General features: G+C 45.0%; 1 protein-coding gene across 3 annotated transcripts in view; it reads left to right on the top strand.

Annotated features, from left to right (window-relative positions):
* CNTNAP5 (contactin associated protein family member 5) overlaps positions 1-24,687 on the top strand; it is a 326,754-nt gene that overhangs the window by 112,070 nt on the left and 189,997 nt on the right. The gene's annotated exons all lie outside the window — the stretch shown is intronic.

Below are 24,687 nucleotides of genomic sequence, written 5' to 3'. Positions count from 1 at the left end.
CTCACACTGGTCATCTTATGTCAACACCTGTGGGGCAGGTGGCTGTGGCACCATCATCATCATTTTTTATTTGTATGCCGCCTTTCCACAGTTAAAAAACAATGCTCAAGGCGGTTTACAGCATAACAAGATTTACATAGTTACAAAAGTCATAAACAATAAATAAACCACATTTAAAAAAAACCAAATGGGAAACAATTTCCACATAAATCAAATCTAAAACTAAGAATACAGCATTAGTATCAGTTTAAAATGACATAGGTAAAAAATAACAGCAATTTAAACAAAAAACAAAACAAAATGGAGCCCTCTCTGCCCAGCAGCAGCAGTTGCAGCAGTCTTTTATAGAGCCCATCAGGCCCTGCCCTGGGCGAGGTGGTGAGTGGCAGGACTGGGGCCCTCAGGCACTGAGCAGGGGAGCCTTCCTGGGTGGTAGCAGCTGCAGCAGTTCTTATAGGCCTGTCAGGGAAATATTGCCTCACAGGTTTAATTAGAAAACTTGGTGAGGCTAGTTTGGCTCATGAGCTGGAGGTTCCCTGCTTTAAATGAATGAAGTTCAAACAGGGTCTGAAGGCAGCTTTGGTTATTGCTTCCCCATATTCATGCCTTGGAGGTGTAAGGACATAGGACAGAAAAGAGGACTGCAAAATGTATCTTTATGGGACATAAAAGAAGCTGTGTGTTAACAGATGCATTATTTTTGTGGTGTCAAGCATACAAGGAACATCTGCAACGTCTTTATGACAGATATCTTCCAGGGCATTACAATAATGTTTCTCTCTCTCTCTCTCTCTCTCTCTCTCTCTCTCTCTCTCTCTCACACACACACACACACACACACACACAGCATCAAACAGCACTTCAGGCATGTTTGCTCTAGATCAGTGTTTCCCAACCTTTTTTGGGCAAAGGCACACTTGTTTCATGAAAAAAATCTCGAGGCACACCACCATTAGAAAATGTTTAAAAAATTAACTCTGTGCCTATATTGACTATATATAAAGTAACTCTCTTTAATAGGAATCAATGAAGGCATATTCTACATATGTAGCTGAAATAGTCGAAAAAATTCTGAGTTGTAAGAATGGGCTTGTATCATGCCAGATGGGGAAAGGTCACTTTTTACTTATGTAAAAAAAAATAAAAAAATAGTAACAGCATAGAAGGTAATGGTTAGGCTAGCATCCCTCTTCCAAATATGCTAGGTTTTTATTTGCAGGGACTGTTCTACATGGGAAAGCATTCAGCACTGTCATTCTCCCATCTGCCATCTGAATTGGTACTATTCTGGGTCAACTTACTCTGCTGCATGTGTAGATGAAAATGGCACCAAGTGTGGGGGAGGGGGCAGAACAGGTTTCAGATACAGGATATTAAGCATACACGTACTTCAGATTGAACTGGTTGCTTGCTTTGCAAGTTTTCATTTCCCAAATGACTGCCTTGGCAAGCGCAATACCTACCAGGCTCAACGCCTGTCTCGCGCTGCCGCTTCCCGCGCTCTCAAGGGCCCGGGAGGAGGAAGGCGTGAAGGGAATCCCGAAGGCGCGAAAACCTTGCGCATGCGCAGGCCTTCCGCCTGCGACAGCCCAGTAGGCCGGCCGAAGCGAGCGGCGATGGGATGTGGGAGGGAGCTCGCTCGCCGCCCCGCGTGCGCCTATGTGGGGCACGTTACAGCCCCGTGACGTCAGCGCCACGCAGGCAGCCAGGCAGGCAGACGGTGAGAGCCCCGCGCTGGGCGGCCTCTCCTCGCCGCCGCCGCCCCGCCTCTCGCCGCCCGCCTCGCCCGCCTCCCTCCCACGGCACACCAGGCAACGTCTCGCGGCACACTAGTGTGCCGCGGAACACCGGTTGGGAAACACTGCTCTAGATCTTGGAAGGATGCTGTTAACCACTAAAACTAAACATTTATTGCATTGACTAATAAAACAGAGATATATTTGAAAAGGAAAACATATATATTCTTCAGGCTTCCACCTTCTTTAGCTGCTCTGATGTGAATCAAATGGTCCAGTGAGGAGGGAATATTTAGATGTGTTGTATCTGCTGTAGTATATATGCAGACTGTTTTGTACTGTTTTAATGATGTTTTATTGTATATATTGTTGTACACTGTCATGTTGTATTGTACAAATTAGCAGTATCTAATACTTTTATAACCAGATAAATCAATAAAATAGATGGTTTTTCTTGTTACCAATGTTCTTGGATCAGATTGCATATTTATTGCAATAATTGTTCAATTAGATGGACTGTTATCTAAATTAAAGTGTTTTGCAACCAGTAGTTCCATTGATTGATTGATTGCCAATCTTGTGAATTTATGGTTCTTAAAATGTTTGTGCAGAGGTCAGTTGTTGTTTTACCCACATGCTGAGTGAATGTGGCCCCATCCATTTGCACTCAATTGGACATTGCATGCTTTGCAGGTGCTGTTTTGTTTGATACCTTCAGGATTGGCAGACTTTACTGTAACAGCCTCCATGAGATCAACAGAGGCAATTTAGTGATTGGTTCATAGTTATATGATTCAGAGATTGCTGATTGGTGGTCTGGGTACAGTTTTCACTACTAATCTGCATGGATTTGGAGGCTGGGGGAATGTTGCAACAGGAGGGTTTAACAAGTCATCCAGAGTTTTTGTTAACACTAGGTCACTTCCTCCAATTGCCAGGTGATATTTAGAAAATGCTGGCTGGGATCCACGTGGAAAGGGATTTCTACATGGAAAGGAAACACAAAGCAAGTTCCAAACGTAGGGCAACTTTACCTAGAATTGTAGAGCTGGAAGCCACCCTGAGTTCTATCTAGTCTATCTATCTGTCCATGCAGTGCAGGAATATGCAGCTGTCCCACACAGGGATCAATCCTGCAAACTTGGCATTATCAGCACCACACTCTAACCAACTGAGCTATCCAAGTTGACATGGGGGCGTTGATAGATGACCCTTGAGTCCCATAGATTCTACGTTAAGTATTTAAGATGTGTATATAATGTATTCCACAACATATAGTCTTAGACATAATGAGCACACACAAGAAAGGTTAGGCTGCTACCCAAGGATTGTCCTAGGTTCCTCTGTGCATGTAAATATGGCTTTTCATATGGGCATTGAATTGGAAGTGGGAAAGTGTTAGAAACTGAGATATGAAAGCTAGGAGCTAAATGGCACCTTAAACCTAGGTTATGGGTGTAACAATGGAATGCCTAGGTGCACTTTTTTATAACAAGAATACAATGCTGGAAATGAATGAACTGCAGCTAAAATATTATATTCATTTTTCACATGGTCTAGTCCAGGTATCCCCAGACTTGGCCCTCCAGATGTTTTGGGACTAAAACTCCCATTATCCCTAGTTAACAGGACCAGTGGTCAGGGATGATGGGAACTGTAGTCCCAAAACATCTGGAGAGGTGAGTTTGGGGGTGCCCAGTCTAGTCCTTCCCCTGGCCACCCTCCTAATATTTTTAAGAAGGTCTCTTCTCCTGTCTTCATAGAGTAGCTGGAAGTGGGGAGGCAGAAAAAGCTCATCCTTTCCTTCTACTCTGCAGTTTTAGTCTGAAATCTTAGGCGCAGTACTGTGCCTAGCGCTCAGAAACTGCTTGTGCTAATGAAATTCCCTGTCACAAAATGTGCCTAGAACAGTGGGAGTTAAGCTCATCCTTTCCTTCTACTCTGCAGTTTTAGTCTGAAATCTTAGGCGCAGTACTGTGCCTAGCGCTCAGAAACTGCTTGTGCTAATGAAATTCCCTGTCACAAAATGTGCCTAGAACAGTGGAAGTTTAGAACATTGAAGTGGGATGGAAAGTCTCACTCCTGTCCCTTTGCATGCAAGCTGCGTGTATGATCCCTGTGCATGGAAGCTGGCCACACAATGATCATGTGGAGAGTGCTCTAGTGAAGAACAGCCCTTAATGTCTAAACTGAAAATATCAGATCTCAGAAGCCTCTGCTTTCGAGTATGCTAGGCCATTATATGTTCCAGTCAACAAAAACATATGGATAGGTGATTAATGAATGGCAACAATTCATTGAAACATCTTGCAGTTTTATATCAGTTTTAAATCAGTGCTGAATTTATGTCCTGTTGTGAAGACCAACGTTACAATGGAAAGACAGAGAATTTCTGACAATATTTAATGTTTTCATATGAAACATGCGGAACCTGGGACTTTGAATGGAATTATTGTCTTGCACAGTGCAGTGATATATCCCTATTGCCCTTTCAAATGATGCACCCAGGGAGTTGAAGGAGTCCTCTGGACCCTTTCACACCATATGCTAACAAGCCTTATTGATTACACTTGTCATAACTCTTCTAAAAGAAGAGCCCAGTGGAGTTGTATTTTATAGCCAGAGCGGTTAAGGTTTTAAAAGTGCTGCACTGCCCCATTCTATTAAACAATCTATGCTGCAGAGGCCAGGATAATCTGAGTGTTCATCTATGGCTTTCTTTACCTCTAGCATCTCTCATAATGCTTTTGCCATCCTACACTGAAATCCTTTAAAATTCCACAGGTAACATGACAGTGTGTAGAACCAGACTGGCAGAGAACCTGGAAGAGGATCAGGAGCTGGTGGGCACATCAGATTGATATCAGTGCCCCTGGCACACACAACCAGAAGGGGGATGGCCTCCTTGCAGTCTATAGGAGTGGTGTGGAACCTCTGGTCGGCTGGCATAGGTCCATAAATTTTAGCAGCCCCTCCTTGTACGACTCCCAGGCAGCAGGGTGGCGAGGTAGAGACAGCGAAGTTTGTCCATTTGTTTGCTTGTTTGTTTGTTTGTTTGTTTGCTTGCTTGTTTGTTTGTTTATGGTGTCCTCTCTGCTGTAGCCAATATAATAGCAGTATATTAATTCTGTTCCAACTAGACTATCCCCTCCCCACACAGGGCCACCAACTGCCCTATGACAAATACAGTGGTACCTTGGTTCTCGAACTTAATCAGTTCTGGGAGTCCGTTTGACTCCCAAAACCATTCAAAAACCAAGGCACAGCTTTCAATTGGCTGCAGCAGCTTCCTGCACTCAAGTGGAAGCCACATCAGACGTTCACCTTCCGAAAAACGTTTGCAAACCAGAACACTTACTTCCGAGTTTGCGGTGTTCAGGAGCCGATTTGTTTGACAACTAAGTTGCTCGAGAACCAAGGTACCACTGTATGTTAGTGTGTAAGGGTTTATGTATGCAAGGGGGAGACAAGAAAGGGTTAAACTAGGTGTGCTGCTTAATTTGGGGTGTGTTTGTCCTGCACCTGCAGCTAGTTAAGCATGCAAGAGTGACTCAGCACAATCTAAAGTATAAATACAATTTGAAGCAAGTTTGCTCCTGGCCCTTGCCCTGAGCCTAGTATGTATTCAAACATTGCCAGGAGACTGTATGCTCCTAGAAGGTCTGTATGTTACAACCGTATGTAATTTGCGTGTTGAGTCCCACAAGCCACCCCCCAAAAAACTCACACTTCACACTTCAATTTTTGTTTAAGGTTTTTGGCATAATTTTGGCCACAACTTTATTCAAATACAAAATACGTGAGTGGTTGCTTAGGCACTGGTTATGACTATCTGTCCTTGCCCTCAGGGACAGAGCTGGCCTTCCGGACACCAACGGAAGCCAGTGTGGGAAACAAGTATTGGGTGAGAATGAAGCTGGGAATCAGACTAACACCTCTCACCCTCATGTTCCGGTGGGGCTTGCCCGGCCCAAGTCCGACTCCGGGGACAAGGACGAAAGAATGGCAAGCCCCTGGATTTCCTTTAACGGAATTCCCATTCGCATCATTTGGAGGGGTAGGCACTTACCCCTCCAAGCACCATTTAACCAATGCCTAACCGCCATGGAGCCCTCAGCTCCCCGCCAACCACTCACAGCCCCAGCCAAGACCTCCGCTTGGCCACCACTGCACCTATCCAAGCCTCATTCCCAGAAGCCGACAGGTGCACTCCATCAGCCCTAAAAAGGGCTGCCGCTTGAAAGGTGATTTCGGGATGAAAAATCACCTCTCCACCCAACTCCACAATCCTTCTGGAAACAGCAGCATTGAAAGGATGGCCTCTCAAAAAGAATCTCGGGGTGGGAAATTGCATCGCCACCCAGCTCCAAAACTTTTCTGACCACAGCAGAATTGATGCGTTTTCTGGCCCTTTCAGTGGCAGCCGGGCAACGACTGCCCTTCCAAACGCAGCGTTGCAAAAGCTTTGACCAAAAATTTTTCGCTGTCGGCACCATTGCACGCAGCGTCTCCAGGTCACCCAAAATTGCAGCACATAGTGACAAACAGTCCATGGGCACCAGGTCGTTCTCACCAAGCTGCACCACAATAGCAGCTGGCGGCCCCTCCAAGAGCAAATGCCTCCGGATACTTGGCAGGAACTCCGACCAGCGCATCCCACGTCTGGACAGCCAAGACAAGCGAATATGTGGAGGAAAGCCGAAATCTGGACCCAATCCAGATTGCCGTGCTGCGACGCCAGCCCAATGGACGATACTGTGCCCCACAATCCAAACACGGGTCACCGCTAAACCTGATAAATAAGATAAAACAAGCAAAAATTGTAAGACACCAATAATGTTAACGAACATAATCTTTGAATGCATTCGATTTCCAACGACCTGTATTTTATTTCCACTGCCTTATTAACATGCTTTCCGGCCTTCTTGGTGGTACGTTTGTCTAGGAATTGGTTCCCAACTAGCTGCACCTGACCTCAGCAGGGCAGCACTGACGACTGGGCCCCACCATATCGCCAGTTCCAGTAAACAGCATGGGGGAGCAATGAACCAGGATCAGACTCAAGCTCACCCCAAATGCTCCCAGGGACTCTGGCATGGCCCTAACCCTCGAAAGGGGTCGACAAAAGCATGGCGAATCCTTGGATTCCCTTAATGGAACATCTTTGCGCATTGGAGGGGACAGGTGCTCCAACCCCCCCTCCAAACCACCTTGAACCAATGCCTTAAATTATTTTGAGTCCAGGGAGAGCTGCCATCAACTTAATCCATGCCCTCTTGCATGCAGGAATGCAAACTTATGCTGGAGGAAGACAGCAAACATTCTCGCCCAGCTGTACCACCAGCACTGCGGGAGGACCTGCACAGGTCACACTCGACCGCACCAAAGGAAGGATCTCCTCCCAAAGCATTCCCCATCTGGACATCCAGTATATGTTCACATGGGCAGGAAGACTGAGATGGCGCCCGAGTCCAAACTCGTCAACATGCTTGCCAGCCTAGTGTACAATGCTGTGGCTCAAATGTGCACAGCTGCTCCTATGAAAAAAGGAAATAACAGACAAGCATCAGCATAGACATCATTGTGACACTTCGTGATATAACCCTTGTCAGCGTCAGACTTCCAATGACCCATATTCACAATCCTGTCTACTGACAGGCCCCCAGTGTGCAGCCTTTGCAGCAGCACCTAATCGTAAGGAATGAGGAGTGTTCAGCGGTAAGCAAGCCGCAGGCTGTAATAACTGGTGCACGATGTAAGCACATTGATGCCGGGCTAACGGGAACCCATTTTCATGCACTAGGAGCGGGCCAGCCCCCAGGGAATAAAAAGCCAAATATTCTGTTATCCATAACAAGGCAAGGGCCCTCCTCACCTGTGGTGGGAAGCCTGATTGTGGCACTCCTGCCCACTAAGTCTGTTTTAGAGTTACCAACTCTAATGACAAGCTCCAAAGGATAAGGAAAAGTCCTGAAGCAATAAGCCTCCAGACTCTCAGCCCCGTGCTGGCTCCAACAACCATTTCCCCAACCCTCAGTGCGAAAATGCAATGGACTACTGAAAGGAGTCTCACCTTGATCTTTAACCCGCAGACAAGTTTTAACTTGTTGCAGATACTGCATAGGTAAAAATTGACCGACTTCCTGCCCACTGTCCTATGAGGTTGGAGCCTATTCCAACCTTCCAAGGCCCTGCGCACTGCAAACTTTATACAAGGGTCTCTGAAAAATAAAGCTTCAATGTAACAGACATTGCAGCGGACTGAATTCGGATAGTTATAACCGCATGCCCAATCTGCAGCAGGTGGACCAAATACTGCAGGATCTGCTCAGAGGATGGGGGCCAATTCTTCTGAATGGCCGAGAACTGCCAGCTTAAGGCTAAGAAATCCATCCAGGCCTTCCCATAAGAGGTAAAAGCAGAAGGGGAAATGGAAGCTGCCGCTCTCTGAAATTACTAATTGTTGTCAAAATGCCACAGGTCTGGAAAAGTCTGGCAATAGCTGAGTCTGGAGCCCAGGATCTGAAGCGCTTCATCTGAAAATCGGATAGTGTCAGCGTAATTTGGAGAGTAGAAAGCACAATATTAAACCTTAAGTGGCGCAGCTCGAAAGCATGAGCGGAGGGGCAGAGACTGTGCTACAGCATGAGGACTGTTTTGCCAAGACGCTCACCACTACCTGGTTATCAGACCAAAAGCAGATCCGATGGTCACTGAACTCCTCGGGCCACGTGAACTGCTACTACAATGGGGAAAACTCAAGAAAAGTTATGTCACATGATTGCCTCACCACACCAGGCTTGAGGCCATAGCTTTGCACACCAGCAGCCCTTGAAATAAAAACCAAAGGGCAAAGATCCAGCAGCACCAGCATGAACCTGAAAATCCCTGAGCGGGTTCAAGGTATCCTGCCATGGCGAACTACTATTGCATACATTCAGGAATTGCTACCATCGCCTGATATCTGCCTTCACCACACTTGGTAGGCATACACAAAGGTAAGGGGACCTCTGTCAGCATCGCCCTTGAGCCAGTGCCACCAACTGGACTCATCCACTTCAGCCCCAACTGGGCTAGGCGAGCTGGGTAGCACTTCCAGAGACCACCTTCTGCACAGGAACAGGTCAAAGTGCTGTGGACTCACAGCTTAGAGTTGCGAGCACCGGATTCACTCCAACAAAAGACAGTCGTCGCACAGCAGAGTCTAGCAGAGTATATAAACAACTCGGAGAGCAGCTCTGTAGAATATCTTCTTTATTCTATCTACAACTATACAAACTATATACAGAGCTTAATAGGTCTAAGTATAAATAAACGCTGCACTGCACTGAGTGTCTGCAGCTGCCCTTAGCAGCAACCTTATCTCTACACATGATCTCTAACACTCAGTCTCTCTCCCTCTTCGACACTGACTGACTGACTGACTGACTGACTGACTTGGTGCTGGAGCAGAATAAGTAGAGACCAGAACACGCCTCCTCCTCTCTGGAGAATCAGCAGACTCCTCAGGAGATTCTTGGATATGGGAGGGGTGAAATCTAGGCAGCCTGGCCTAGTGGGAAGATTAGTTAAGTGACCCAGCAAGATCGGATCTGGTGAAGCATCACTTGCTACAGAGGAAGTATTACAAATTAACTTCCTTCAAGGCAGACAGCTTCTCCATAGCCAAGTGGTATGTTTTAGCAACGATATCCAACTGGATCCCTAAATAAAATGGGAATAAGGGCCAAAGGTATTGAGCTATTGCTTGCCAGCTTCCAGCCCCCGCTTGGGCAGGGGGCATCTTGTGCTGCCATCATGATATGTAAATTTACAGGGCCGCGCTGGCCAGAACCCCTAAAGAAGTCCCAACCAAGCTGCCGCCAAGCCAGCTTCCTTTTCAGACACACACTCTGTGCAATGCAAAAAACACACTCCGTGCAGTGCACACACTCTCCATGCAATGCAACTACACACTCCGTGCAATGCCAAAAGCACGCTCTGTGCAATGCAACTACACACTCCGTGCAATGCACACACAAACCCTCCGTGCAATGCAACTACACACCCCTGCAACTACACTCCATGCAATGCAACTACACACTCCGTGCACTGCACACCCTCTGTTCAATGCAACTACATACTCCGTGCAATGCACACACACTCCGTGCAATGCAAAAAAACAACACTCTGTGCAATACGACTAGACCCTCCATGCAATGCACACACACTCCATGCAATGCAGCTACACACTCCCTGCAATGCACACACCCTTCATGCAATGCAACTACACTCCATGCAATGCAACTACACACTCCGTGCACTGCACACCCTCTGTTCAATGCAACAACAAACTCCGTGCAATGCAACTACACACTCCGTGCAATGCAACTACACACTCCGTGCAATGCACACATACCCTCCATGCAATGCACACACCCTCCGTGCAATGCAACTGCAAATCTCCTAGCAATGCAATGCAAATGCAGCCCGTGCAGCGCCGTGCTCTGCAACGCACAGAGCAAACTGCAATGCGGGCACGCAAAGGTGCTTTCTCCCAGTTGCATATTGCAAACATGGCACCCGTTACATCCCTCGCAGTGAGGTAACCACCAAAAGGACTTAAGTGTCCAGGTAGAGCAATGGGGGAGCATGCAGCTGTCCCATACAGGGACCAATCCTGCAACCTAGGCATTACCGGCACTATCCGCTGACCCAGTGAAACCAATGCTTCATGGACCACATGGGGACACTATTGAGGCCGGAAACGCTTCCAGGCCATCGAATTCTAGGGCAAAGCCCTAGGATCACCTGCTAGGCCAGGCATAAATGTTTCCAGTGAAATAGCAGAGTTGAGGTAGCCCACAGCTTGTCCAGGTACCCCTGCTTGCCCTTTTAGAGGGAAGCACCCCTTCAAGAAACCCAAAGTTCTTTTATCACAAATGGGCCGAACTACCCAGCAACAGAATAGCTCAAAAGGAGCAGTTTGTTTTGTTTTGTTATAACAATGGCTAAGAGGGGTATATGAACCCTGTCTCCCAGGTCCTAGTCCTGCACTTTAGTCACTAAGTCACGATGGCTCATCTCTAAAATGGCAGTCGCCACTATCAGGGCAAAACAAACTTAAAGAAAATAAACTTGTTCAGAAACAGCATAGTTCAAGAGCATATACAGAGTGCTCATAGTCCTTGGAGGCACAGGGAGCCATAAAGCCAACCTTCAGGGATACTATAAATGAAAGTGATACCAGCTAAGCTGGGAACAGCCCTGACTAGCCCCACAATTTCAACAAGAGAAATGGGGGAAACCTTTTTGCGAAAGAAAGCCCCTAACGGGGGCTCTCTCCCTATTGGGAAAGGCAAGCCACAGATACAGGGAGAATCTTCCTACAGGGCAGGGTAAGGGGTGGGGTGGGAAATTGAACAGGAAAAGGGGGGAATTAAATTATTTAAGGGACTAGAGAGGATTAAAAAGAAGGGGAAAATAAAGAAATAAAGAAATGTAACCAGACAATGAGAAGATTGTCCAAGTGCTCCATGTGATCCGGTTCAAAACGGCCAAGAGGACGTTCCCTCGTCTGGCCCCTGTATTTATAGCCTCTGGCCCCTCCTTCAAATTGCCAAATTAGAACTCCCCAGCAACCCAATTAACCCTTTAGTGCTTGGGTTGCTAACAATTTGCCGAGTCACTGTAGGGTGGCCTGTTTCCCCAACCGCAACACGTGCTCTCTGTTAGGGAGAACACGCTTTATAAGCAGTGCAACTGCATTACAGTGCAAGTAAACCTAGAACTGTCTGGTGTATTTCTGTTCCATTGGCACACTCTGCTGGTGTGTTGAATAGGCACTCTATGTGACTATACCACCTTAAGAACTGTACCTATGTTGCTATTTATTTCAGGAGCAAGTAAATTACACCCCCAAGCCTACTATTCCATATTACGGGAGGAGGGGGAGAACCCTGTAAACTAATCTGGCTTCCTTCTAGCGGCTTTCAAGTGAAAAAGAGACAAAGCATATTAAGAAGAGTACACTTCAGATGCTTTCCTTTAGCGCATTCATTACAGAGACCTAGGCTGTGAATTCTGTGTTACCTAATGTCTGCCTGCCAGCTTATAATGTGCCTATTGCCTTCATTGTTAACCGGCAGTGTCACTAGTCTTATTAAAATAGAAACCAAGAACATTTGCATCATAACCTGGTGTTATATCATGTGTTTGCATTGGTTAGTAGTTATTTAATTGCAGTGCCATTTCTCTGACTGCGTGCATCTGTAACCACAAATGTCAGAGAGAGAGTTAACAATTGCAGCCTGAGGAAGTTTGCTGTCTGTGTCAAATTAATAAGGGGGAAAGCACAATGGTCTGGATGCAAAGTACTGGGCCCAGATCGTTCTTTGTGCTGCTGTGAATGTGGGTGGTGAAGAGAAAAAACTGTATCAAGAACAATTGTTACCATATAATGAGCCACGCTTCAGTTTTAAGGTCATGTCAGTCTGTGTGCCTGAAAAGAATCAATGTGCTTTTCAATTAAATTAGGTGGGTGCCAAGGGAATTGTGATGGGGGAGTGCAAAAATGACTGTATTTTGGGTTGGCATTGATCAGTTTGCAATATTATCATTATTATTTTTAAATGCACTGTTATTAGTATTACTGTTATTATCATTGCGCGGACAGGCGGAGACCCCCCCCCCCAACCCAAGGCTGGCTCCCGCATGGAATAAAGACACACGACACTGTGTTATGGGATGAAAATTGGCCACAACTTTATTTAAGATTCAGGTGTAGGGAGACCTTGGCTTAGGCCTTGGGCGTTTATCCCTCCCAGTCCACAGGCGGGGATCTGGGGAACATCAGGGTTATCCAGATTGAGTGGGGATTGGACTGGCTCTGGAGAACGTCTGTTCAAACAGAGAGCCCGCCCCCCAATTCACCGCAACGCGGGGGAGACAAATGACAGCCTCTCGGCGTATGGCCAATGACTCCCCTCAGAACAACCCCTTTAACGGGGAACCCTGGGATTGCCACCACGGGGTGGGGGCGTGGGTCACCGCTCATGGTCCCCCTTCCCCATTTTAGGGAAGAAAGACTAAAGGATTCCACCCAAGGCCTGAAACCGCCAAAGTTGTGATGTTTTGCTACGGGGAAGTTAAAACCTGTCAATGCAGGAAAATTCCTTTCCGGCCCTTTAATAGTGACCAATACATAGCAGCGCCAGCACACCTGTGAAGAAGAAGTTAACCTGCAAAGGAAAGCTTAACTGAGGGAGGGCGGGGTGGGAGAAGCTATGGAGCCGACTGTGATTCCCCAGGTAAGTTCCACCATCTATTGTGTGGGTAGGGAAGTCCCACCCCCTACCTGGCTAACTCCCCTGGCAATGCCTCCCCCACTGGGATTGGTCCAAGGTTGGGTGGGAACCTCCAGGTACCCAGCCGGGGGCAGGGCATGCCAGGCAATACTGTTAGGAGCCGTGTAGGATCAGGGGTGCTGTGCACATCCACACAAAGTATTCCCCCCATTTGATGTGGGGAGTGGCCATAATTAATCAGCACCTAGAAATATCTGTGCTCTGCATATTCATTAAAAGATAAGGTTCACAATCTGATAGACAAGGTATAAAAGAAAAACAAAATGGGAAGGGAAGCGGAAAGCAATCAACATCAGAGAGGTCTGGAGGGTGGCAATATGAAAACAGGCCTTTTCTATGGTGGCTCCACCTTTGTGGAATGCTCTCCCCAGGAAGGCTCGCCTGGCACCTTCATTGCATATCTTGAGGTGCCAAGGGAAAATGTTTCTTTTTAACCAGGCTTTGGGCTGATGAACGTTCTATGTCCTTTTTAATGTGCTTGTGGGGGGCAGTTATTGGTTTGTTTTTGTTTTTCTTATGTCTTTTGTGTTCACATTTTGTAATTTGTGTTGGAAGCCACCCTATGATCTTCAGATGAAATGCAGTGCACTGGCTAAACCTATAGCTGAGGAAGCCTTTACCTTACTTTTGTGTGGCAGAGTTTTGTTCCTGACTACCTGAGTAACACTATTAGTCTGTGCAAGTGAGATCTATAACAACATGCTGAGCTGTGTCCATAATGTGCTGCTGGATCTGATCTTCTTCTCTCCCCCCCCCCTCTGTGTTCTGTTGTTTATTCTGCTACTTTTGTCTCCCCCTCTTGTCCTTGCTTAATGATCTCCTCCACCTCCCATCTTGCAACAGATATTGAGAGGGGCTCCATTAAGAAAAAATAAAATTTTTGATGAAAGAAGTGGTCTCTGTGGCAGGAGCGCCTATGCTTTCCTTTGGTTGGTTCACCAGTTATGGACAGGGAGAGCCAAGCCATGGTCACACACACACTGGTAATCTCCAGGTTCATTCATGGGGAGGGGTGCTTGCCTGACTCCTCCCTGCAGCTTACTTTCCTCTGCCACATGGGTATATACATGCACAGATTTTTGTGGGCACCTTTTAATTTTTTTGTAGTTCTGTAGACATCTGGGTTCAGCTGAGTATGCTGAGATAGTTTTGCTTCTCAGTGGGGCCACTTTGCCTACAAAGCTGTCAGCCTGGCATTGATGAAAGATCCCCAACTCCTCTATCTATCACTAGCTCACAATTTAACTGCCTTCCAGCAAGCCCTTCCAAATTATACCATATGTCACTTCCCACTTCACAAATCTGTATGCACTCTGTCGAATAGTTCAGCATTGCCATCTTAGGAAGACTCTGTTATGCACCCTTCAGTAGCGGGACAGATAGGCAACTTTAGAGGATCTTGCAGGCTCCATTTTTAGATGGCAAAATGTATTTCTTTGCGTATGTCAAAATGTGGCTAGCTGGCAATCCTGCATTTGGTGTCCCTCCTGATCATTTTAAAACGTTGGTTTCTTTCTCTTCTTTCTGACAGTGTTGCCGGACCCCCCCCCCAATCATTCAGTTTGTACAAACACTACACACACACACACACACACACACACACACACACACACTCACACACGATATACGTGACGTTTCTGTTATAAATTCATAGTAAATCAACCATACATCGGATTTACACCGGTCCACTTTTATTTTGCTCCATGAAGGAAGGACTATCAAAGGGGATGGTTTGATACAGGACAGCCATAATCCCTTAACCGTGCCAACAGGTACGCAGGAGCCCTGCCCAGTTGGCATGGCAACCTAGATGGTCCCAGACAGAAGACCATCAAGGGCACAACGGACTTGCATATGTGAGTGGATTCAACACAGACTGGAACAAAGGACAATGATCAGATCTTCCCTCTGGGGGCAGGAAACTGCCAACCCCCTTTTGTCTCCTGGAAGTGACTCATAGGGAGGGAGGAAAGGAGGAACCAGCCAGGTGACAAGATACTTGAGTTACCTCCTCAACTCCCCCCTCCCTCCTTTTTGTGATGTATCAATGATGTAGTTGTGATGTAGTTGTGATGTAGTTTGGGGGTGTAGTTTGGGGGATTAGTAGCTAATAAAAGTTGGGGTCTTCTTTTGTTCGGGGCTTCCATTTTGCTTCATCTTGTTGTGGGTGGGAGTCCTGTCGCGACAGTTTCCAAAAAAGGCCAAGCCTACAGGCTGCTGTTTTGCTCCAAATTGTTCTGGTTGGTGTCTTTGTTTTTTTGCCCAAGGGAACCCTTGGATTCCTCCATTAACAACAGCAACGGTGGTGGTGACAGGGGGATGGTGAAGGGGGAACAGAAAATCAACCAACCCCATGCCTGCCCTGCAACCTCCCTTTCAACTTTCCTGTGTTGCAGATTGGAAGGGGTTTTGTGAGCCTCCCCAGTGTCAGAGGAGCAAAGGAAAGCACAGGGAGGGTAGCAAAAGGTTTTGCAAGCATTCCACAGGCTGTTGGGGGGGGGGCTCCATTCTATCTCCTTTGTTGGTGGTAGAAGGGAGACACATGGGGCAGCTTAAAAAAAGCAGAGGTGGGAGGGAGAAGCACTTTCCATTCAATGGGACCCATTTCCCCCCTCTTTGAGCAAGGCACACTCCTACTGCCTATCAGCTGATGGGCAGCTAACAGTGTGCGTTGCTACAGCATATGAATAACCAGGAGTCCACTTTCAGCTCCTGGTTGTTCCTTTAAAGCCCTGCCCTTATTTGCTCAGCCCAATATCATGTATGGCATCAGATAAAGGGCAGGAGGATGTGGCTTCCCTGAAAATACCTGGCCCACAGACTGGAAGTTCCCCACCCCAGCTTGTCTGCATCATGTTGTTCTTGTTGTAAAGATCCCTAGTGAATCATTCTGCATTCGTAAGGTTTGCTTTGGCTTCCCTTCAAATTGGCGGGGGTGGGGGAAGCTCAAAATAGAAATCTGCATCCTGTTAAAATCACACTTCCCCACTCTCCCTCCTGAAAGTCAAGCACTATCACTTGTTAGTTTTAAGTACAGGGGAGAGAGATTTGGGGGAGGGGGCAGAGAGAGAACAGAAAACATATTGATTTAAATGCTAAGAGATGGCTGTGGGTGATGGAAGTTTAGGAGTCTTGAGAAAAGCACAGCATCAAATGGATTCTAGGTGTGAATCCTTGTTTGATGCATGACAATTTAATAACATAACAAAATTGTCCCCTTCAGTGACAAAAGCAGCATCCATGTTATCATCAACAACTAGTTGAATAGGAAGAGACTATTAATTGTGATTTTATTTATCAAGTACGGTAACTATAAAAAATAGGAATAATGGAGAAGCATAGCTCCATTGCTCAGACTTACAAACCAAGGCTAGCTCCTTGAGTTGCCTGTGCAAAGGGGTGCAAAATAAACTGAAGTTGAATCCTGATAAGACAGGCACAGTGAGTGGGAAATTCCTGGGTCTGGGAACAGGGAATTCAGAATGTGGTTGCACTCTCTCTCAAAAGGCAAGTTTGTGTGCTCTTGGGTCTGTCTTTGCCAATGGAAGCTCTAGTGACCTAAGTGACAAGGAGAACTTACTTCCAGCTCTGGCCAAGCTATTGTTGGCAATTTTATAATTGGATGACTAGAAGCCACTGATAGTGCAGGATGATGCAGCTATGTGGGGCTTCCTACACACCCGCATATTGCTAGTGGTGAGGATCTGCAACGGCTGCTGATTAGTCAAGGTTAAGGTGTTGGTTTTTAGACCTATAAATCTCTAGAGAGTTTGGGACTGGGTTATCTCTGAGACTGCCTTTCCCCATATAATCTGTCCAGGTCAGTGTGATCTACCAGTGACATGCTCCCAACAGTAGCATGACCTAGTGAGGTTTGATTGGCTGGGGTTCAAAGGAGGGTACAATTTTTTAATATGAAAAGTGGTATATAAATAAATTAATAAAATGGGCACGGTCACTGGTCCTCCTTGATTACCTGGATAGTGTGCCTTGTCTTTGCAGGTTGTGTGTGCTGCCTTAAGTAGCAGCAGTGGTGCTGAGTTTCATTAGGAGTGTTAGTCAGTGGAGTCCTGTGGTCTCATGCCTATAGGAGATTGTGAGAAAACTCATGTTTGCAATCTACCCTTCGCCTTTATTTTTAGCTTTGCATCAGCGGTTGTCAAGTTGGGGTCATCGTTATGGTGGAATCACAGTGCAACAATGGCATAGATCCATTAGTATTAATCTTTAGTGTAATGAGAGATGGAGAAAAACTGTTGTTTATCTGCTTTCTCTACACCATGCATAATTTTAACACTTTGAAAAAGACACATAATCTCCCTTTCTACCTTTGTAGCTACACTTGGTTTCATAAAGAGATCAAATTCTAATCTAAATCTTTTTCAGTTATCTACTGGATATTTGAATACAGTGAAGAGTACTGGACGACTGAGCTGTCCCAGCTGGTTTCATTTGACAGTATTTCTCCTGTAAACTTTTTCTCCATTCCAACTTTCCTCAGTGCAATTACTCTAACCTGTGTTGGACTTACATCAGCTATCCATTTGATAATGCCATGCCATCATATTTTGCTAAGGACCCAAGATCCTTGGATCTCAGGATCCAAGTTGTCGAAAACAACTTGCAGAAAACAAACATTTGTAACACTCTCATTCTAAAAACAAACTTAGAATGGTCTTCAGCTAAGTTTTACCCAGATTACACCTATTAAAATTAATGGATCTTTGGATCTATCTACTCTGAATAACCAGCAGGAACTGAGCCAAAACAAGAGGGCGTTATCAGAATGTTCAGGGGATCCCTGACATTTCTAGAAGTTTGAAATATCTTTTAAAAGCTAAAAAGGGCCAGCCACCTCAAAAACAACTATCCAACGAGGACTTGGTATTCCCAGTGGTAACTAGAAGCCACATGATTGTGAGTGTTGGTGGTGGTGGGGAATAAAATGAAGGAAAGAGAGAGAATCAGCTTGCTTCAGCCCCAGGAGTCATCAACCTTTTGGGGCCAGTGGGTACATTCGGAATATTGTGAAAGTTATGTGGGCACCAGTCATAAAATGGCCGTAATGGGTATGGGGCATAACACAAAATGGCTACTGTGGGGACAACAAACAGTGTACATATGTTACCTCACCAGGAACCCTATCTGTGTGCTGAAAAGAACCTATATCACCCCCCAGCACCACACTCACTCACAGAGGTAAGCTTTTTGCACCTCTTCTCTCTTCCCAACTGAAGGGAGAGAGTTTCTAATCCTGGCATCCAGAGTAAAGAGAAACTGAGCACAAGGGGTTTTTTTTGGGGGGGGGTATACAGCAGCATTTTGTTGGTGGTCTGACTTGTCAATATCTAAAACCTATTTACAATGATTTATAACTATTAAAACAAGTTATAAGTATTGTATGGAAAGAAAGCATGTAAGTGACTGCTTATTCTGTAAACTCAGCTCCAACTGAGAGTCTCTCTTGGTTTACACAGTAAAATACAACCATCTTAAAGAGGTAATATCCACACAGCCATATTTCAGGGGAGCTTTTGCTGAGATTATTACCTGCGGAAATGCTGAAGACAGCTTTTCTAACGCCTCTTGAAAGTGTTGCGTTATGCCTGCTTCTCTTTTTTCCGTTAGCCAAATGTCATTTGTAGATCCCACTTCACATGTCTCCCACTCTCACTTACGCTTAGGAGCATAATGAGAAACGGACATTTCTCATTTTAAAAAGATTGTCTGAAAACTTCTACACAGCTTCCTGTTGTTAAAAATTCAGCTATTGACAGGCATCAATAGGCACCTTGCAAGGTTTTGTGTTGATGCCTGGTGGTTACGTAATTAAAACTGTGCAGATGGAAGGAAGCAACAAAGCTTAAAATAATTCAAGAGGGAAAGAGTCTGGAGAAGAAAATGTGCCCACATGCCATCTTAAATAGGAGTACTTCAGTCTTTAATACCATACAATGTACTTAACATAGGATTTTATTGCTTATGGTATTTGTTATAATACAAAGAACTTCCAACTCAGGCTCATCCATGTGGCAGTTCCCTCCCGTGTAACAGGAAGTCCTCCTGAGTCCCTGAAAGGCTGCAAAAGCACTGCCTGGGACTTAGACCTTATCGAGTGGACTCTGTCGCCTCAACACCCAGGGAGGCAGGATGTTTCTGGAAGGGAAGAACAATATATTTTAAACTCCTGCAAGAAGGTTGGCGTAAAGTTGCCAGAATAAACTGCTGGACTATTCATTCTGTACCAAGGTGCTCTTGAGTGGGACCACGGGCTCACTGTTGTGGGGTATTGTCTGTGAATCCAGGAAGGCTGCCTTAATGCACAGAGAGAGAGGCATCTTTGTCATTCTTGGGGGTGATGAAGAGTGTGCAGTTACACTGACTTAATCGCTAATATAAGATGGGAATTGAACATCCCAGTGGCTGTGGCCACTTGTGCAAAGGAAGAGGAAGGTGGTGGGAATGAACAGAGGGGTCTTTGGATGTACCCCCGCCCATGGAAGTCCAAAACACACCTTCTTATTGCCCCCCCATGAACGTATATAAGGTGAAAATGAGATTTCTTCTGGGGTCAAAATTTTTCATAAGCACTTCATTATAATTCACTTTTCTTAAAGAGAATTTGGAATGCCAAGGATTTTAGCTCATTAAGTAGAGATGGATTCTCCTGAGGGAAATTGACCCTTCTACCCCATATTCACTGCTATGGTGTTACTTTAGAGGTCTGACTAGAGGTGCTATCATACTGTTACCTGTGAAATGCAGTAAGATAATGAAATCATATTTTTTTCTCTTTTGAATTCACTATAGTGTGGAATAAGAGAGATCTCCCTGGGGTCATCTCATTGGACAAAGCTGGCCAATTAATTTAAAAGTATAGGAATAAAAAATACAGTGGTAGCTGGTTAACCTCTTACTGATGAGACTAATATGCAAAGGCTTTAAGCATTGCTCCCCACTGATAGACACTAAACATATTCACCGCATTCTTAAGAATACAGTTGGGTTACACAAGGTTCATGTATAGACAGAGACCTGCCTTGTCTTGTTTACACAATGTAACAATAAGCTGGGGACACTCAAATAGTCTCTTAGCTCCAAAAAATGTGTTAAGGGGTTCCTGATAGTGTTCCACCACCAGCCCCACTAACATACTAGTTATGTTACTGATATCATGTTTTTTTGCAACTGTGTAAGGCACCCTTTGTGAGTACCTATGAATGAACTTAAGAGTCCTTCTGGAAGATCCTGGGGTAAGCAGTATCCAAAGAATGTGCTGAGTATCTTCACGTGGTCACTGAACCTATGGCTTGATTGAGTGATCCCCCTAAATATTGTTTGTGTGCTCTGACCATTCTTAAGGCGCTGATGGCACAAATGTTGCTGGTAAAGGTGAATGTGGTGTTAATGTATTATAACAGGCCAGACCTAGATTGAGAATAGCCTGATTCCAGTCCTTTAATATAGGAAGCTGTTTTAAACCAAGTCAGGCCATTGGTCAATCTATTTAGCTCAGTAGTGTTGACAGTGGCTTTCCGGGTTCTCAGACAGCAGACCCTACCCACTCTATCTGAAGATCTCAGGGATTGAACCTGAACTCTCTGTATTCAAAGCAGATGCTTGACTACTAAGCAAAGGATGAATGTTTGTCTCCAACTAAGCACCTGCCCTGCTAGTTTGTAAATTCAAAGTAAGAGTTGAAGCCAGCTGAGAAGCCTAGCTGTCTGGGCCACCAAGTCAAGGTGGAATATTCTGCTTAATCTGAGTTGTGCTCCTATATCACACAAAATGCTCTTAGCCATGATTGCTTGAAACCATGTTCCATTGATTTCAATACAGTTTACTTCCAGCAAAGTACATTCTGGAATTTCAGTCTAAATCTGTGGTCATGCAGTCGATGCCTGGGTATCATAACAAATAAAAAAATAATTATTTCATATGAGTATTACAAACTTTGGTGGTGCTAAAGAGAATTTGCTTTGCAGCAAAAACTTATATTGTTAGTATTTTGCTTCGGATTTGAAGCAGAGAACTTGTGTTATTTAGCAGCTCATAATGGGTGTTTCTGCTTGAGTGAATCATGTAATCAAAACACATTGAGATGGAGGGTAGTATCTTAGTGTAACCTTGTCAACTGGGGAAAATACTCCATTTTCTCTGCTTACGTTTTTAAAATGCCCAGACCTATATGTATGTCTCCAAATAAACAACCTAATTAACTAATTTAACAGCTACATATATTTGGCAAGCTTTCCAAACAACAAAGTTTTTTTGTGTTTTTTTAAAGATATACTAAGCTTGTTATCCAATGCTATTTAGTGGTGGGTTGTGGTTTTAATTACATTATCTGTATTGCATGATATTTTTGACAGAATTTGGGTAGGAGGAAGGAGACTATTTTCATTTTAGTGTAGATTAGATAATCTGGCAGGTTCTTTCTCACAGTCTTATAAGAATGTATATAAATGTCAGGGAACATTATTCCCAGGGTCCTACTTGAGTGTAGGACGAGTTTCCTGACAGATTCTCCAAAGACCAAGAATTATCCCTAAAGCTGCGAGGAACATAGCTGCAGGAAGATAGAGCATAGCTTTTGGCATACTTAATTTCCATATATTTTCCCCAGTCCATACATCTCTTTCTTGCTTCACATACATTTCCGTAGAATGGCCAGAGGCCCAGGATCCTACATCACAGAGAGGGGGACTATTAACAGCATGCAGGACACATTCTCTTCCAAGTAAGATTTCAGAGCCACATGTCAAATGCTGGCAGGGACAAAGCCAAATGTGGGTGGAGCAATGACTATAAATGTTACTGTTGTATAGTAAGCTATTCCACCCACCCACCCACCCACACCACTGTATTCCGTCTAGGAAAGAAAGAGTCTATATCAAAGCTCAAGGACACATTTCAGCCATGGAGAATGGGAAGTGAGGCTAATGAGGTACGGGGCATAGAAAAAGAGAGTGTGGCTGAAGAAGTTGTGTGGCTTGGAGAGAGTCCTAAGGGAAAGGTAGAGATGGGGCAGAGCAAGGTGAGTGCGGTGGGTGCGGGCTGCCCCGGGTGTCACCTCTGAGAGGGGTGACAAAATGCTGTGCGGCAGTCAATGTCTGTGAGAGATGGTGTGGTTTTGGCATCCACAGGCTTCCCACTGCCAAAAGAGTCCGCCTCCCTTGTCGCAAGGCACGCAAGTCAAACCATTTTTGCAGGCAAAATATAAAAAAACTCCAATGTGTGTGTGTGGGGGGGGACAAGATTTTTTTTGCCCCAGGTACCACCTGATCTTGCTACACCACTGGGTAGAGAAGCTTGGATGATTACAATTGGACCCTGGGCCTGAGGTTCCCCACCTCTGTTTTTAGGATTATCCTGTATGATAAAACTAAAGTTTAAAAGCAGGTGTAACTTAAGCAGGAATAGCTTGATTTTAAAAAGGGGAACATCTTGACCTGCTAGCATGAAAAATCTTCTACACAAATATGAAAGTTACACGAGTTGTGTCCTCCTTTGCCTCTGTTCATCCTACGTGTTGTCGTCATGGCTGGCTGAGGCACCTTTTCAGGGTCAGATCAAATTAGGAACTCTTCAAACTGGCCCCTACCAGGGCCTGAGTGCCAGAGGGATAGGCCTGTAGCAACGTTAGAGGTGAAGAAAAGGCGAGGCAGCAATGTTCAGAATTAAGCAATGTGACTTGCTTGGATGATAAGAAGTCCCAAGAAATCCCAGACTTTTATACCTAGGTAGATGACAGATCATGACTGTCAGCATTAAGGATTCCTGGTGCCCACTCATCATCAATCACAGCTCTGAATTCACTCAATGACTATAAACACAGAGCAGCCAGACTGGCTCATTTTGCAGAAATTGCAAGAATTGCAAGAAAAAATGCATTTTTCTTTTTTAACTTTTTCTAAACCTTGTAGGCACTTAGTTTTTTCAAAAAAATAAAAGATAAGAATTTGAGCTCAGAAATTATTTATCCTTCCTACCTGCCTTTCCATACCCCACCCCACCCCACCCCTCCCTGTCCAATACCTATGCTGAAGCTCAGGATATTTAGCAGTATCCATCCAGCTTTGCTGGGAAAGTGATTCGGAACTCAGGGTGTCACCGTTCTGCCTTTAAAGCCCTGAACCTGTAGCCAGCTTTGTCTTAGAGTTATATAGCTGTAAGATATGAAGTAATAAACTAAATATACTACTTCACAAGGTGCAAAGAGTTTGGTAGGCCTGCTTCTTAAAGTCAATGATCCCAGCATAGTCAAATGGATCGTAGAATTTTGCATATGCACTAAATCTCATTGGAATTAATTACACTTTTCACGTGCAGCATTTCAGCCTCAATTAGTGGGTGTGAAGTGGCCTGTTTGTTCAGTGGAAGGCAGTGGGCAGAGTTATGCCTCTGCACTCTCTTGCATTAGGAATGCAACAGTGCAAATTAAAAAACATCTGTGATGTGGGCATCTGCACCTCCCTAGTCTTTCCTTTTCCTTTGGTTCAGCTCACCTCTGTGACTTTGGCAGGAGAGAAAGCATTAGCAGCCGCTTGAAATAACTCCCTGGGAAAGCAGTTAACCTCCAGTCTGTTGACGCACCGTTTGTGTTGGTGTGCCAACTCTCCTTCCTTCCATTTACAGTTCAGACCTGTCCCATTACCTGCCTAATAAAGTGAGAGGGAAGATAATCGCCATAGTCATTATGGTAGCCAGCTTGTGCAGCTCTGTGAAGATGCCATGACTTTGGCATCCTGGGGCTTGTGCTATCAAGTGAGATAGACACATCAGCCAGTGCCTGATGCTGCCACTTAATTTATTATGCCTTGATGAGTGGACAGTCTTTTTTTCCAGGGGAACCTTTCTCCCCTCATGTGTAGCTGCAATGTTCTTTCTGCTTTTTACAGATGCTTTGCCAAAGGTTGAGGAATTGAGGAGATTGTCTGTGTCCTATCAGCATCACTGCAGACACACATTAATCCCAGTTTTAAAGACAAAAATGTTTCACACAGCAGCACACCCCCTTTTAATGGATTCTGATATTAACAGGTTAAAGCGCAGCTAAATGAACAGCATCCTAGATTTTAGTAGCTTTTGACTTGTGATCACAACTATTGTGTGGGGCAAGGCTATATATTAACTTGAGAGTATTGCCATAGGCATAAGTCTATCTACCTGCCATCTTCAATTTTAGATAAATATGTAGTCTAGCCATATTATGTAACTTCCACATGAAGCAATCACAAAACCATATAATTGTAGAGTTGGAAGGGATCCTGAGAGTCATCTAATCTAAGCCCCTGCAATGTAAAAATCACAACAAAAGCATCCAACCTCTGCTTAAAAACCTCTAAGGAAGAAGAGTTCATCACATTCTGAGTGATTCCATTCCACACAACAGTTCTTACTGTCAAAAAGTTATTCCTGGTGTTTAGTCAGAATCTCCTTTCTTGTAACTTGAAGCCTCACCTTCCTTGTGACCGCCCTTTAGATGTTTGAAGACAGCTGTCATATCTTCTCTCAGTCTCCTCTCTTCCAGGTTACAAATACCCAGCTCCTCCAACAATTCTTCATAAGGCTTGGTTTCTGGACCTTTTATCTGCACATGTTCC

This window comes from Podarcis bocagei, assembly GCF_964188305.1.
Source record: "Podarcis bocagei genome assembly, chromosome: 1".
Taxonomy (NCBI): domain Eukaryota; kingdom Metazoa; phylum Chordata; class Lepidosauria; order Squamata; family Lacertidae; genus Podarcis; species Podarcis bocagei.
Note: the sequence above shows the minus strand (reverse complement) of the source record. Positions and strands in the feature narration are given on the sequence as shown.